Genomic DNA, 12209 nt, shown 5'->3' with positions numbered 1-12209 from the left:
AACCAACATACTCAGTTCTGCTGCTCATCCCACAAATGCATATTCCTTACACATGTGGTACCATTTAAAAGGGGAGGCTTCATCCTTTCCAACTGTATATGATTTATTGCCAAGAAGCATTGTTGCAACAATGAAAAAATCAAATCTGTTATTTTAGCAAGAAGAGGTTTAACGGTCATTCCAAACGCAAACAGTGGAGATGTGGGCAGTCGAACAAGAAGACCTAAGGCGTCCGTCAACTATCAGGAGGCCGGCCTAACGTGGTAAGGACCACACCTACGTAACATTAGTGGAAAACCTCTCGGATTGCAGTCAAAATTTAATTGCACTAATAAAATATTGGGATCTTACAGCAAATTGATGCGGAGACAATAACACAGATACTACCTTCCTGCAGTCTCCTGTGTTTAAGGAAAAGCAAAAAGAAGAAACCGACCAAGATGCCGAACAAGCCCAAACCAGACGGCAGTCTTAGTTTAGGTACTCACAAAAAGTCTGTTTGGTCCCTCAGAACCAGATGGTGTTGGGTATTTTGTTTGGTGAGGATGTCTTATGATTTTAAGAAGCCTTTCTTCGATAGATTCTAAACTAGGCACAAAAAGTAAGGAAATTTGTGTTTTGTCGATTTTTTTGTAATAATGCTTTTTTGCAAAACATTTTATACCGTTGGAAAGCCTGAGGCCTCCCCTTTTAAATGGTACCACTTGTGTAAGGAACATGCATTTGTGGAATGAGCAGCAGAGCTTTGAGTAGGTAGGTTGCGCCCAAGAAAAATGTGCCAAATCTTCTCTGCCAATGCCAAACAGCCTACTGAGTGTTGGTCACTCTGGCGCCGCAAGCTGACCCCACAACTGGGGTTTGTTTCCCAAAAGTATAGTTGTTAACTTCCTTAGCAACCTACCTCTTAGGGACTCAACAGTTAATAGGAAAGTGTTCCCCAAAAGCATTTCACCTACATAGTGAAAGAAGAAACGTAATGGGACGATGGCGAGTCTAACGCCGCTCTGTATGGCTTGTTTTTATTCAGTATTTTCAATATTTCTCACGATTGCATTGAACATATTTTTTTTTTTTTGGTCTTTAGTAGTTAAGCTAAGTTTACTAGTTATATATAGTCACTTTTCGCTATTGTAAGTGCGCCAGTTTTCTTTATTTTTACGTGTTTTATACGTAGAGTCGTACAGTTGGTGGACGCTGTTGCCTTTTGAACGCTGCTGCTGCTGCTGCTCACCGGAACGTCATTCTGAACATAATTTTTTCGCGATTTTCTTATTCTTACTAGTCTTTTAACTTTTTATCAGTTTTCTTTTGCTTACTTTCAACACCTTCTGTCTGAAACCCTTCTGGACCTCGGATCGGACTACAAAGTTAAGTTAAGTAACTGCGTCAGTTTTCTTGATTTATTTATTTATTTCTGAACGTTAAACGTCTGCGTGTTTTGTTTTGTGTTTTGTGCGTGGAGTCGTGCAGCTGTTGGTGGATGACACCTGCTGACCGGCTAGACTGCTGCTAACCCCCGGCGCCGTCCAACTGGCTTCCCCGTCTCCAGCGTAGCTACAACCGGCTTGCTCCACTCCTCTGCCTCCGCTGTGCTGGCTCTGTGGCTTCACCATAATCGCCTGGATCTACCGCTGGCTTCTTCCGACTTCACAACCTGTGGATTTTTAACCTGTTCCTCTGGATTGCGCTATGTTTGACTCTCACGTAACGAGCGCATCTCTGCCGCTCCGTTACTCAGTAACGGAGATGTTACGTCTACGGATCTTCTCAAGGACCCCCCCTCCTCAGCTTGCATCCCACCACGACATTCTCAAACGACCAAAATACATCCACCGAGGCTCTGGACAGAATTTTCAGTACACTCACAACAGCAACAAAAACATCCGCTTCTTCTGGTCCACTGGGCCCCGCCCCCCTCCTCGCACAGCCCGTACGGTCAGTCCCGTCAATCACAGTGTACTGTCCCCTCTGCTCAAAGCAACCTGCTACACTCCACTCACCTGTCTGAAACTCTGTCTGCTGAACACCAGATCCCTCAGTAATAAGGCCCTTTTGATAAATGACTTTATTGTTGACCAGAGCCTAGACATTCTCTGCCTCACTGAGACCTGGCAACAACCAAATGACTTCTCCCATCTAAATGAGGCTGTCCCACCAGGTTTTTCTTTTATTAGTAAACCCCGGGTTAATGGGAGGGGGGGTGGCCTCGCTCTCCTCCATTGTGATAACATCAAAGTCACCACTGTCACAGTCCCCCTTCATTCCTCCTTTGAATATCTAGCTGTAAAACTCTCAGGCCCCAAACCCACTATCATTGTCACCATTTACAGACCACCAAAACCCTCCGCCGTTTTCCTCAATGAATTCTCATCACTACTTACATCTGTATGTGCAATGTCCCCCACTGTTATCCTCCTTGGTGATTTCAACATCCACATTGACAACCCATCCTGTACTTTTGCTAATGACTTCACATCACTTCTGGACTGTCTTGGCATCACACAACATGTCAACCTCCCAACCCATAACAAAGGTCACATTCTGGATTTAATCTGCTGCACTGACATCACTCCCACTAACCTTGATGTCATTGATTTCCCCATCTCCGACCACAAAGCTGTACTTTTTGACATTCATACCCAACTACACAAAACCAAGGAACAACGGACCATCTCCTTCAGAAACATCAAACTTATCAACACCACAGACCTCTCCACCATGATCAGCTCCTACCCCAACCCTCCCCCAGCTCTCTCCCTGACTGACCTGGTGACTCACTACAATAACTGCCTCTCCTCTTCCCTCACCACTCTGGCCCCCCTGAAAACCCGCTCAGTCTCATTCACCCACACTGCTCCCTGATTCACTCCTCATCTGCGCCAGCTCAAAGCCACTGTTCGTCGACTGGAGCGACTCTACAATAAGACTCAACTCACTGTACACCGCCAAATGTATTCGGACCACCTCCATCACTACAAGAATGCCCTCACCACTGCCAAAACCTCATACTACTCCAACCTCATCAACACTGGTACAGGCAACAGCAGAGTCCTCTTCTCAACAGTCAGCCACTTACTTCAGCCTCCTAAATCCCTCCCTCCAGACATTTCCACCACCCAATGCACTGCGTTCCTGGACTTCTTCAGCTCTAAAATCAACACCATTCACCAACAACTGGCCTCATCTCGCACCCCCTCTGATGACCCACCCTGGATGATCACCTCTGGCCAACCTCTCATCAGCTCCCTCTCTGACTTCACCCCAGTAACAGAACAGACCGTTTCAGAACTCATCCGCAAAGCCAAAACCACCACCTGTCAGCTCGATCCTCTTCCCACCTCCCTTGTCAAAGCATGTCTTCCGTCCATCTCCCCCATGATCACCAACATAATTAACTCCTCCCTCACTACTGGTACTGTACCCCCCACTCTCAAGCTGGCTGCCATCACTCCCATCCTGAAAAAACCTGGTGCTGACCCAACTGACCTTAACCATTACCGGCCCATCTCCAATCTCCCTTTCATCTCCAAAACACTTGAAAGGGTGGTTGCCGCACAACTACAGTCCCACCTCGACACAAACAATCTCCACGAACCGTTCCAATCTGGCTTCCGTCCAAAACACAGCACTGAAACAACCCTAGTCAAAATCACCAACGACCTCCTCCTTGCAGCCGACTCTGGATTACTCACCATTCTCATCCTCCTCGATCTCAGCGCAGCATTCGACACCATCTCCCACCCTCTGCTCCTGGACCGCCTGGCTGGCATTGGGATCACTGGTGCTGCACTCTCCTGGTTTACATCCTACCTCACCGGCCGTCAACAATTTGTTCAACTAAGCAACCACAAGTCTGGGTGTTCAGGTGTCTCACTGGGTGTCCCCCAGGGGTCAGTCTTGGGTCCACTCCTGTTCACCACTTACCTCCTCCCGCTGGGCACACTCCTCCGTCACCATGGGGTCCATTTTCACTGCTACGCTGACGACACACAGGTCTACATCTCCACCAAACCCACCGCTGCCATCCCCCCCACCTCCCTCATAACGTGCCTGGAAGAGATCCGGAGCTGGTTGAGCAGGAACTTCCTGAAACTCAATGGAAACAAGACCGAGGCCCTGCTCATCGGATCCAAATCCACCCTCACTAAATCACAACACACCCCAGCTCCACTCATAATCATCGATGGATTCCCAGTACCCTTCTCCTCCAAAGTCAAGAGCCTCGGCGTCATCCTGGACAACACCCTCTCATTCGCACCCCATATTCACAACATCACCCGGACTGCATTCTTCCACCTCCGCAACATCGCCAGACTCCGCCCATCACTGACCCAATCCAGCACTGAAATCCTAGTTCACTCATTTGTCACATCACGCATAGACTACTGCAATGCCCTCCTCACCGGACTCCCCACCAAACTCATCAACAGACTGCAGATCATTCAGAACTCAGCCGCCCGGATCATCACCCGCACCAAATCATCTGACCACATCACCCCTGTCCTCATCCAACTTCACTGGCTCCCAGTACACTACCGCATCCAATACAAAACCCTACTCCTCACCTACAAAGCTCTCCACAACCTAGCCCCCAGTTATCTCTGCGACCTCCTCCAAGAATACACTCCCTCCCGCTCCCTCCGCTCAACCTCTGCTGGACTACTATGTATCCCCACATCACGACTCACTACAATGGGTGCCCGGTCATTCAGCTGTTCAGCACCCAGGCTCTGGAACTCCCTCCCCCCACACATAAAACAGTCAGACACCATTACAACCTTCAAGTCACAACTCAAAACTCACCTGTTCAAACTCGCACACAACGTCTAACTGATCACTGTTTTGATTGTTTGTTTGTTTTGTTTCGTCTTGTTTTTGTTTTATTTATTTTTTATTTATTATGTTATTTATTTATTTATTTTTTCCACAATGTCTTGCTTTTTTAAACGATTTATGATGACCATATGCTCTGTAAGGTGACCTGGGGTGTCCTGAAAGGCGCCTCTAAATTAAATGTATTATTATTATTATTATTATAGTAAGCTCATAGTATGGAGGAAGTTATTAAACTCCACTGTACTAGCAAGGTAAGGCTCCCTGACTGTTTCCCAACAGCATAGTCTGGCTGAGTCCTTAATACCCACATGGTAAAAAGGAATATTATTTACAACAGCTCTAGGGCTGTTGTAGGTCCATATTAGGCAACATGCTTCCCGGATATTCATGGTCTCATGACCGAATTCAGTCTGTCTTGCCAGACTTCAAAAATAAAAAATCCAACATTAGAACTGAGGAAACTAGACACATCTGGCAGGGCATGAACCGGTGGCAAAAAACAACCTGTAAATCTCAGGTCAAGTGCTCTAACCACTCACCATCTGCACCGAATCAGGGAGAAATGTAATTCATTCATTTATCCATATCCTAGAGAATCATTCAGACAATGCAAATTTCTCACCAAATTCATTGTTTGAATTATCTTTTTTCCATAAACGTGTCAACCGTTCGCAGCAGCCATATTGAATCCATAGATAGTGCCTCTGCTGACGAATACGCTAGCGTCATTAAACATTTGTGTGACGTTTTTTCCAAACAAAGAATTATTTCCAAAATTGTTTCTAATGTTAATACAAAGGATAGGTAGGCTATACACAATCAAGTTGGCGAATATTAACCACAACTGTATAACAAGCATGTATTCTAAATATCAAAGTTTGAGGCTTCCACCTGTGAATGATTGAATGCCTCAGAGCAACTCTGAACTCCGCCTTCAGAAAACATCTGTTCACTCTGTATTAGCTGATAAGTGCGCAGCTAATCAACGAAGAGGCCAGCTATGTAATGCTATGTCTCCAGATCTCTTAGATCTGGAGAGCTTCTTATGCTGGTTCAACCCTCTGCCCGTACTAAGCAGGGTGAGGCTGCTTTTAGTAACTATGCGGTCCGTTTGTGGAACCAACTACCTCTGGACATTAAAACAGCCCCCACTGTTGCCACTTTTAAAACCAAACTAAAAACTAAATTGTTCAGAGATGCCTTTAATTAACATGTTCTCCATGATTGTATGTTTTTACTTACATTACTACATTTTAATTTGAACTCTTATTATTCTTATCTACTTGCTACTATTATTGCTTTTGTAACTTCTATTTGTATGCAAGGACCATCATTTTTTTGACTTGTGAAGCACATTGGGTTGCCTTGTTGTATGAAATGGGCTATACAAATAAACCTGCCTTGCCTATGTTAGCTGGAGACTTTTGGGGAACACGTACTTCGGCTGCTGCATAGTACAACTGGGCTTGGCAATAAGTCGGCAAAATGCTAACGTCCTGACTGTTTTGGGAAACTCACACCTGGAGAGGCTTGTTGATGGCAAGTGTTTTTGTGACTTAAGTCCATAGTCTGCGCAAAAAGAACACTAAAGGTGACATATCCCATTGGTGTGAAGCCAACTTTGAACAAACAAGGATAGTTGGAATTCAGAGGTGTCAAGTAACGAAGTACAAATACTTCGTTACTGTACTTAAGTAGAAATTTTAGGTATCTTTACTTTACTCTAGTATTTTTTTTTCTGACAACTTTTTACTTTTACTCCTTACATTTTAACACTTATCTGTACTTTCTACTCCTTACATTTTTAAAACATTCTCGTTACTCTTGGTTACGGTTTTGTTTCAAAAGTTTCAAATGTGCGCCATCCAAATATACTGATTTCGAGCGTAATTGGATGAAGCATAGAAACCCATAACACTCATTGGCTTCTCTGCGTATGACGCAAAACAAGAGGCTAACTTAAATATGCAAAGCGCGGCAAAGGTCAGTGTCAAAAAGATATACTGTTGGCAACTGTCACTGCGAGATGGCTGAAGGCTCTGAAGACAGAGGAGGACATCAAACGCTTCCACATCCCTGGCCCTATCTTGAAGAGGTGTTTGAAATTGTGGGAAGCAAAAACGACTCATGGTGCATGCGCTGCAAACTTTGCCAACCAAAGAACCATGTACTTTCAGCTTTCAAGAACTCTCCGTCTAATCTCAAAAAACATATAGAGGTAAGCTCTGTATTATTATTATATTATAATAATGGTCGATTTAAAATGCTTGCTACAGCTTGACTAGCATATAAACATGCCAAAATAGTGCACTATATAGGGAATAGGGAACGAGAATTCGGACACTACGCTGAACATTTCTAAGCGTCAGTAAATGCGCCGGGTATTTGTGTGACGCAGAAAGATGCGCCCACATCATGTAAACAAACCAGGCACTCACGAGGAAAGCTGGAGGTTGTATTGATGTTGAATGTTACATTTCCTTGTTCATGTATTTTTTTTATTAATTTTGAATGTTAAATATTCTATGTTAAATCCCAAATAAATTGTTCACATTTCTAAACGAAAGCCGGAGACTCCATCATTAAATGTATTAGTTTTCGCGGTTATTCAGCTTCTTCTCCTCCGGAAAAACACGACCGCATTGCATTGTGGTATACGGGAGTAACATGTAGGGAACATCGTATGTACCCTATTTTAAGTCCACTATATAGTGCACTATATAGTGGACCACTGAGAATTCGAACACTGTGGAGGAGATATTTATCTCCTCCACAGGCACTCAAGTTCTCTACAGTCTGTTGCTCCTAAAATAATGTCCTGGTAGTTTTGCAGGCCAGGGTATGTCATGAATATTACTACCTCAGTTGTGAGGTTTTTGAATTCCAATAAAATTTGAGAAAAACATGCTCTTCGAGTTTGTGGTCCTTGACAGCATTATTATATTTTTTGTATGTCATTTTTTTACCATGTCTTGGGCTCCATGTAGCACTAATCAGCTTTCAATTAAGCTATTTCTTACAGTCGTGTCAATTATGAGGTCCATTAGTTTAGCTTTAAATGTTTAAAAAATATATATATATTACGGTTACTTTTTACTTTTATACTTTAAGTAGATTTTAGAGCCTGTACTTTTCTACTTTTACTTAAGTAAAGCGGTTAAGTTGATACTTTTACTTTTACCAGTCTTTTTAAAATCCAGTATCCATACTTTTACTTAAGTAACGAATGTGTATACTTTTGACACCACTGAACTTGTTTGGAGGCAACATCGTTGTATCCTATAGTGAGCTAGCTACTTATTAGCAATAAATGGTAACTCCATGTTCTGCTAAGGTATTTACTTTCTGCCCCTAATACCCCAACTGTCTCAATGGCAGTGGCAAACCCTCAAGTCGTGTTTGGGTGGACTAAAACTAAAACTACTAGCACAGAAAGTAGTATGTAAATCAATATAAAGAAATGCAGACTGCAGTCCTATAACTGCATCCTCCTCTAAACAGGAACAGACTGCTAACCCCCAGAGGCAGTGACCTCTAAACAGGAACAGACTGCTAACCCCCGGAGGCAGTGACCTCTAAACATACTTTAACCCCTAGAGGCAGTGACCTCTAAACAGGAACAGACTGCTAACCCCCAGAGGCAGTGACCTCTAAACATACTTTAACCCCCAGAGGAAGTGACCTCTAAACATACTTTAACCCCTAGAGGCAGTGACCTCTAAACAGGAACAGACTGCTAACCCCTAGAGGCAGTGACCTCTAAACATACTTTAACCCCCAGAGGAAGTGACCTCTAAACAGGACCCACTCTCCATACTCGTTTATTATAACCCAATGTCAACTTCACATTCCCTCTATCTGCTGTGCTAATCTTTGATCTTTTGTCCTCAATACTACAGAGTTCATTCCCCTCTCAGCTCCAGTGTAACTTATCTTTGTTTCCTCACTAACCTCTCCTCCTCACTAACCTCTCCTCCTCACTAACCTCTCCTCCTCACTAACCTCTCCTCCTCACTAACCTCTCCTCCTTCTATCATCTCCATGTGACTTCCCAGCCTTCCTTTTGTTCTCGCTCCTGATTGGTTAATTGATAGCAGCTGGCTCAGCCCCACACCTGCAGGCCCTTATCAGAGAGGTATACTTCCTGAGACCACACACAAACTCTCCTCTGGTCTGTCACACGCACGCACGCACGCACGCACGCACGCACACAAGAACACATACACACGAGAACACACACAGGAACATGCACACACAAACAAGAACACATCAGACACACTCACACTCACACATGCATACATTCCTACAGTACACATATTCAGCACATACACCAGAAGTATGTCACGCCCCAGGTGTTAGCAGGTCCCTGTATGCAGTATCACGTCCATGCTCTGTTTAGATGTATACAACGTAGCGCAAACATGGTGTGTACTAACCAAACCTCTTTCTTTGTGTCAATGCAAATAAAAAAACATCATTCATAATGTATAGTGTGAACATGTACAGGGTTTCTGCAGGTTCTCGAGACGAATAGATGAGGGGAAACATATGGCAAAGCACCAAGCTGCGGATCTCTCTCTCTCTCTCTCTCTCTCTCTCTCTCTCTCTCTCTCTCTCTCTCTCTCTCTCTCTCTCTCTCTCTCTCTCTCTCTCTCTCTCTCTCTCTCTCTCTCTCTCTCTCTCTCTCTCTCTCCTCTCCCCCCCCCCCCCCCCCCACACTTGTTCACCTGTGTCAAGTGGCACAGTTGCTGACGTGCTGAAACCAGCGTCTAGCCCGACACCGTGAGATGAAACGGCCAGTCTGAGTGGTTCTGCAGACAGGTTTTCAACACCTTGTGGAGAGTGAGAATTGCTTTCTCTCTTCGAAGGGACGGCAGAATATACATTGACAGCTCAAGTCGTGCCAACATATGATAAGTGTTTGGTAATGTCACTTGGTGAGTGCTGCATGCAGCGCTCAACTATTGCTCATAGCGTGGTCATTGAAGGCTGCATTCTTTTTCTTTCTTATTCTCTACAAACTTTGGGACCCTACCCCTTCCACAATGCATCCCCTTTTAAAATGTCAATATTAGCTTCGAATTGAACACTACTACTATTCAAATTTCAAAATGTAAGATTTTATAATGGAAGTCGTTCTCTGCGACTTTGCAACTCGGTACGTTTTTAACCGTTAAACTTCGTTCAAACATTTAAGCTTTAGCCCAAGGAGACGATAACAAAAGCTAAGCCTTGTGGACATCGCAGAGCCTAACAACGTCAATATTTAAACTAGAAACACAATGTCAACCTCAGGGCTCTCAAGTCACGCAATTCAACCCATGCACACGCTCACACGCCACACTTCGTATTTCTCAGGCAGAGAAATTGCAAGGATAGCGACCACCAATTTGGGCCGCTATTTAACAGTGGAACAGGTAGGAATCAAATGGGTTTCCCGTACGTAGGGTAACCTCTTTTTGAGACACTTTAAAAAGGGTTAGGGTGTGTGGCGGAATTACAAAATCGTCCGGGATTTTATTAAAGCCTCATTCATGTTCACATTGAACTTGCGTTGCGTTTCTCTGGGTCGTTCACAATCACAAATTAGTTAGGCTACGCCCTCCCCTAATAAGTTCTGTTCGCTTTGCATTGGTGGAAGTGAGTAGGGGGAGTGGTTGGGTAGAGCCTTCAGATTGGACGGTTTAACCTACTTAGTCACCGTCATTTTTTGTATTTTTTTTTTTTATCATTATTGTTTTATAGGGACAAACATTAATAAATGTATCCTACAGGGGATAGATAAAGTTCTATCTATTGAACAGAAAGAAACACTTGGTCATACTTTACCACTGCATTGGCCTACTGAATGCCACAGATATATTTTAAACACTGGACTGAATTCCACATAAATATATAATTATGTTTTTGCATGTTTGCAACGTTTAAAAGTTCAGGGAAAAGTATATGCCTCTACTGGTGTTGCTTAAGCCAATAGCCTTTTGAGGCAGTGTTGTTTCTGAATATCGGTGTTAAGGACCAATAATGCTTACTATCATACATTAGTCCGTCGCCATGTCTGTGGACACATTTGTATGCAGTCATATGTTAATATACCCCCCCCCCCCCCCCACACACCTTAAACCGTTACGGTATTTCTTGTATCACTGGCGCTAAAATGATTCGCAGATTGGAGAGTGACTGTTCAGCATTGTGCATTGTGTCCAACCATTGGACATGTTTTAAATGGGGTGCATGTTTACAATATTTGCTCCATTTAGAACTTCAAATAGGCCTACTTTTACTAGATTTAAGCCATTAACCATGTCCTCACGTCTTAGACTATGTGGCTTTACTAGAACATGATTAAACCTCACTTTGCCCTCCAGCACCCGCCCGGTTTTCTGCAGGAGATCCATTTTCTAGTTTCATATATTACTAAAAAAAAAACTAGTTCACGCACATAAACAGATTGTTTGAAATGTTGCCTCTGTCCTATTCAGCGCACTCTATATCCAGAGATATCACTACGCAATGAAAAGCTGCGATGCATTATGAATTCATGAAACAAATAATCTAAATGTTACATTAATGTTGAAGGAAGGTGATTATAATTCCTCTAATTATAGCTTGAGTCTGAGGTGAACCAAATCCATATTAAGGAGATAAAGAGATTAAGTCTGAAATAAATGAATGATTAGCTTCCGACACAATGTGAACCATGCAGTCTCTCCTAATGGACTGAATTAAATCTGATTGTTCTGTCTTTTTGGATTACAGCATCCAGAACCCAGGCACGACCACTAATCACAGCACTTAGAAAGACTCTGCACAGATCCCCAAACGACAGATGAATGTTCAGGTCCGTGATATCGCTCACGCACAGGGAGTTCCTCAGGGCACAGCGTTAATGTTTTATAGAGCTCTTACTCAGCCTCCACACTGCACACACACCAGCCTGCGTACTGGGATCCACCTCCTCTTCCCTGGAGCAGAACCGCTCCCTGTGCATCCCGTTCGCTGCCTTAACGCGCTCAGGGTTGTTTCTGAGATGAAGATCAGGACAGCATGGAAACGACTATCTGCCCTCCCATCGATCCTCCCGTCGTGTCTGCCGTGCGTTCGTCTGGGGTCAGGGGGGACCCAGGGGGCATCCCTCTGGGGTCAGGGGGGGCCCCATCCCTCTGGGGTCAGGGGGGGCCCCATCCCTCTGGGGTCAGGGGGGGCCCCATCCCTCTGGGGTCAGGGGGGGCCCCATCCCTCTGGGGTCAGGGGGGACCCAGGGGGCATCCCTCTGGGGTCAGGGGGGGCCCCTTCCCTCTGGGGGCTGGCGGGGGCGAGACGGAGCAGAACAGGGGGCCAGACGCCCGCGGGGCCCGCCCCCTCAGACTGCT

This window comes from Gadus macrocephalus, chromosome 14 (assembly GCF_031168955.1).
Source record: "Gadus macrocephalus chromosome 14, ASM3116895v1".
NCBI lineage: Eukaryota > Metazoa > Chordata > Actinopteri > Gadiformes > Gadidae > Gadus > Gadus macrocephalus.
Note: the sequence above shows the minus strand (reverse complement) of the source record.